Raw genomic sequence first — 6,000 nt, forward strand, 5'->3', positions numbered from 1 at the left:
AATGCAAAGCCCTTTGCCTCTGTTCTGGGACAAGTGTAGATATTCGCATGTGCGCTAATAAAATCGCCTTACGAAGATTCGCAACTCAATTCACTAATGTATGAATGCAAAGCCCTTTGCCTCTGTTCTGGGACGTGCCGATATTCGCATGTGCGCTAATAAAATCGCCTTACGAAGATTCGCAACTCAATTCACTAATGTATGAATGCAAAGCCCTTTGCCTCTGTTCTGGGACGTGCCGATATTCGCATGTGCGCTAATAAAATCGCCTTACGAAGATTCGCAACTCAATCACTTTCTAGGCAATGTGAGTAAGATCTGAGCTGTTGGACCTTTGGGAAACAATCAATTATATGTGTACTGTAATTTTGTGGGGGGGGGGGAAAAAACAAAAAACGAATATTCGTTTTTACGAATATATAGCACTATATTCGAAATATTCGCGAAATCGCGAAGTTGCGATATTCGCGAAAAAAATTTGCTTTTCGAATATTCGCTCTCAACACTACCCAGCACCCAGGCAGAGGAGAGAGGTCCCGTAACAGACAATCTGGCTTCATGTCAGCAGAGAATCAGTCTGCATGTCATAGCAGAGAATGAGGCTTCACGTCAGCCACCACTGCAACAGTCCATTGGCATATATTTAGGCCCAGCACCCAGGCAGAGGAGGGAGGTCCCGTAACAGAGAATCTGTCTTCATGTCAGCAGAGAATTAGTCTGCATGTCATAGCAGAGAATGAGGCTTCACGTCAGCCACCACTGCAACAGTCCATTGGCATATATTTAGGCCCAGCACCCAGGCAGAGGAGGGAGGTCCCGTAACAGAGAATCTGTCTTCATGTCAGCAGAGAATTAGTCTGCATGTCATAGCAGAGAATGAGGCTTCACGTCAGCCACCACTGCAACAGTCCATTGGCATATATTTAGGCCCAGCACACACACAGGCAGAGGAGAGAGGTCCCGTAACAGAGAATCTGGCTTCATGTCAGCAGAGAATCAGTCTGCATGTCATAGCAGAGAATGAGGCTTCACGTCAGCCACCACTGCAACAGTCCATTGGCATATATTTAGGCCCAGCACCCAGGCAGAGGAGGGAGGTCCCGTAACAGAGAATCTGTCTTCATGTCAGCAGAGAATTAGTCTGCATGTCATAGCAGAGAATGAGGCTTCACGTCAGCCACCACTGCAACAGTCCATTGGCATATATTTAGGCCCAGCACACACACAGGCAGAGGAGAGAGGTCCCGTAACAGAGGATCTGGCTTCATGTCAGCAGAGAATCAGTCTGCATGTCATAGCAGAGAATCAGGCTTCACGTCAGCCACCACTGCAACAGTCCATTGTCATAAATTTAGGCCCAGCACCCAGGCAGAGGAGAGAGGTCCCGTAACAGACAATCTGGCTTCATGTCAGCAGAGAATCAGTCTTCATATCATAGCAGAGAATCAGGCTTCACGTCACCCACCACTGTAAGAGTCAATTTTCATAAATTTAGGCCCAGAACCCAGGCAGAGGAGAAAGGTCCCGTAACAGACAATCTGGCTTCATGTCAGCAGAGAATCAGTCTTCATATCATAGCAGAGAATCAGGCTTCACGTCACCCACCACTGCAACAGTCCATTGGCATATATTTAGGCCTAGCACACAGGCAGAGCAGAGAGGTCCCGTAACAGACAATCTGGCTTCATGACAGCAGAGAATCAGTCTGCATGTCATAGCAGAGAATCAGGCTTCACGTCAGCCACCACTGCAACAGTCCATTGTCATAAATTTAGGCCCAGCACCCAGGCAGAGGAGAGAGGTCCCGTAACAGAGAATCTGGCTTCATGTCAGCAGAGAATCAGTCTTCATATCATAGCAGAGAATCAGGCTTCACGTCACCCACCACTGTAAGAGTCAATTTTCATAAATTTAGGCCCAGAACCCAGGCAGAGGAGAAAGGTCCCGTAACAGACAATCTGGCTTCATGTCAGCAGAGAATCAGTCTTCATATCATAGCAGAGAATCAGGCTTCACGTCACCCACCACTGCAACAGTCAATTTTCATAAATTTAGGCCCAGAACCCAGGCAGAGGAGAAAGGTCCCGTAACAGACAATCTGGCTTCATGTCAGCAGAGAATCAGTCTTCATATCATAGCAGAGAATCAGGCTTCACGTCACCCACCACTGCAACAGTCAATTGTCATAAATTTAGGCCCAGCACCCAGGCAGAGGAGAGAGCTCCCGTAACAGAGGATCTGGCTTCATGTCAGCAGAGAATCAGTCTGCATGTCATAGCAGAGAATGAGGCTTCACGTCACCCACCACTGCAACAGTCCATTGGCATATATTTAGGCCTAGCACACAGGCAGAGCAGAGAGGTCCCGTAACAGACAATCTGGCTTCATGTCAGCAGAGAATCAGTCTGCATGTCATAGCAGAGAATGAGGCTTCACGTCACCCACCACTGCAACAGTCCATTGGCATATATTTAGGCCTAGCACACAGGCAGAGCAGAGAGGTCCCGTAACAGACAATCTGGCTTCATGACAGCAGAGAATCAGTCTGCATGTCATAGCAGAGAATCAGGCTTCACGTCAGCCACCACTGCAACAGTCCATTGTCATAAATTTAGGCCCAGCACCCAGGCAGAGGAGAGAGGTCCCGTAAAAGAGGATCTGGCTTCATGTCAGCAGAGAATCAGTCTGCATGTCATAGCAGAGAATGAGGCTTCACGTCACCCACCACTGCAACAGTCCATTGGCATATATTTAGGCCTAGCACACAGGCAGAGCAGAGAGGTCCCGTAACAGACAATCTGGCTTCATGTCAGCAGAGAATCAGTCTGCATGTCATAGCAGAGAATGAGGCTTCACGTCACCCACCACTGCAACAGTCCATTGGCATATATTTAGGCCTAGCACACAGGCAGAGCAGAGAGGTCCCGTAACAGACAATCTGGCTTCATGACAGCAGAGAATCAGTCTGCATGTCATAGCAGAGAATGAGGCTTCACGTCAGCCACCACTGCAACAGTCCATTGGCATATATTTAGGCCTAGCACACAGGCAGAGGAGAGGTTCATTCAACTTTGGGTAGCCTCGCAATATAATGGTAAAATGAAAATAAAAATAGGATTGAATGAGGAAGTGCCCTGGAGTCCAATAATATATGGTTATGGGGAGGTAGTTAATGTCTAATCTGGACAAGGGACGGACAGGTCCTGTGGGATCCATGCCTGGTTCATTTTTATGAACGTCAGCTTGTCCACATTGGCTGTAGACAGGCGGCTGCGTTTGTCTGTAATGACGCCCCCTGCCGTGCTGAATACACGTTCAGACAAAACGCTGGCTGCCGGGCAGGCCAGCACCTCCAAGGCATAAAAGGCTAGCTCTGGCCACGTGGACAATTTAGAGACCCAGAAGTTGAATGGGGCCGAACCATCAGTCAGTACGTGGAGGGGTGTGCACACGTACTGTTCCACCATGTTAGTGAAATGTTGCCTCCTGCTAACACGTTGCGTATCAGGTGGTGGTGCAGTTAGCTGTGGCGTGTTGACAAAAGTTTTCCACATCTCTGCCATGCTAACCCTGCCCTCAGAGGAGCTGGCCGTGACACAGCTGCCTTGGCGACCTCTTGCTCCTTCCTCTGCCTTGGCCTTGGGCTTCCACTTGTTCCCCTGTGACATTTGGGAATGCTCTCAGTAGCGCGTCTACCAACGTGCGCTTGTACTCGCGCATCTTCCTATCACGCTCCAGTGCAGGAAGTAAGGTGGGCACATTGTCTTTGTAGCGTGGATCCAGCAGGGTGGCAACCCAGTAGTCCGCACAGGTTAAAATGTGGGCAACTCTGCTGTCGTTGCGCAGGCACTGCAGCATGTAGTCGCTCATGTGTGCCAGGCTGCCCAGGGGTAAGGACAAGCAGTCCTCTGTGGGAGGCGTATCGTCATCGTCCTGCCTTTCCCCCCAGCCACGCACCAGTGATGGACCCGAGCTGCGTTGGGTGCCACCCCGCTGTGACCATGCTTCATCCTCATCCTCCTCCACCTCCTCCTCATCCTCGTCCTCCTCGTCCTCCAGTAGTGGGCCCTGGCTGGCCACATTTGTACCTGGCCTCTGCTGTTGCCAAAAACCTCCCTCTGAGTCACTTCGAAGAGACTGGCCTGAAAGTGCTAAAAATGACCCCTCTTCCTCCTCCTCCTCCTCCTCCTCCTGGGCCACCTCCTCTTCCATCATCGCCCTAAGTGTTTTCTCAAGGAGACATAGAAGTGGTATTGTAACGCTGATAACGGTGTCATCGCCACTGGCCATGTTGGTGGAGTACTCGAAACAGCGCAACAGGGCACACAGGTCTCGCATGGAGGCCCAGTCATTGGTGGTGAAGTGGTGCTGTTCTGTAGTGCGACTGACCCGTGCGTGCTGCAGCTGAAACTCCACTATGGCCTGCTGCTGCTCGCACAGTCTGTCCAGCATGTGCAAGGTGGAGTTCCACCTGGTGGGCACGTCGCATATGAGGCGGTGAGCGGGAAGGCCGAAGTTACGCTGTAGCGCAGACAGGCGAGCAGCAGCAGGATGTGAACGCCGGAAGCGCGAACAGACGGCCCGCACTTTATGCAGCAGCTCTGACATGTCGGGGTAGTTGTGAATGAACTTCTGCACCACCAAATTCAGCACATGCGCCAAGCAAGGGATGTGCGTCAAATTGGCTAGTCCCAGAGCTGCAACGAGATTTCGCCCATTATCACACACCACCAGGCCGGGCTTGAGGCTCACCGGCAGCAACCACTCGTCGGTCTGTTGTTCTATACCCCGCCACAACTCCTGTGCGGTGTGGGGCCTGTCCCCCAAACATATGAGTTTCAGAATGGCCTGCTGACGTTTACCCCGGGCTGTGCTGAAGTTGGTGGTGAAGGTGTGTGGCTGACTGGATGAGCAGGTGGAAGAAGAGGAGGAGGAAGCCGAGAAGGAGGAGGTGGCAACAGGAGGCAAAGAATGTTGCCCTGCGATCCTTGGCGGCGGAAGGACGTGCGCCAAACAGCTCTCCGCCTGGGGCCCAGCTGCCACTACATTTACCCAGTGTGCAGTTAGGGAGATATAGCGTCCCTGGCCGTGCTTACTGGTCCACGTATCTGTGGTTAGGTGGACCTTGCCACAGATGGCGTTGCGCAGTGCACACTTGATTTTATCGGATACTTGGTTGTGCAGGGAAGGCACGGCTCTCTTGGAGAAGTAGTGGCGGCTGGGAACAACATACTGTGGGACAGCAAGCGACATGAGCTGTTTGAAGCTGTCTGTGTCCACCAGCCTAAATGACAGCATTTCATAGGCCAGTAGTTTAGAAATGCTGGCATTCAGGGCCAGGGATCGAGGGTGGCTAGGTGGGAATTTACGCTTTCTATCAAATGTTTGTGAGATGGAGAGCTGAACGCTGGCGTGTGACATGGTTGAGACGCTTGGTGACGGAGGTGGTGGTGGTGGTGTTGGTGGTACATCCCCTGTTTGCTGGGCGGCAGGTGCCAACGTTCCTCCAGAGGCGGAGGAAGAGGCCGAGGCGGCAGCAGCAGAATAGGCCGAGGCGGCAGCAGCAGAAGAGGTAGCAGGGGGAGCCTGAGTGACTTCCTTGGTTTTAAGGTGTTTACTCCACTGCAGTTCATGCTTTGCATGCAGGTGCCTGGTCATGCAGGTTGTGCTCAGGTTCAGAACGTTAATGCCTCGCTTCAGGCTCTGATGGCACAGCGTGCAAACCACTCGGGTCTTGTCGTCAGCACATTGTTTGAAGAAGTGCCATGCCAGGGAACTCCTTGAAGCTGCCTTTGGGGTGCTCGGTCCCAGATGGCGGCGGTCAGTAGCAGGCGGAGTCTCTTGGCGGCGGGTGTTCTGCTTTTGCCCACTGCTCCCTCTTTTGCTACGCTGTTGGCTCGGTCTCACCACTGCCTCTTCCTCCGAACTGTGAAAGTCAGTGGCACGACCTTCATTCCATGTGGGGTCTAGGACCTCATCGTCCCCTGCATCGTCTTCCAC

Source organism: Bufo gargarizans, chromosome 1, assembly GCF_014858855.1.
Source record: "Bufo gargarizans isolate SCDJY-AF-19 chromosome 1, ASM1485885v1, whole genome shotgun sequence".
NCBI lineage: Eukaryota > Metazoa > Chordata > Amphibia > Anura > Bufonidae > Bufo > Bufo gargarizans.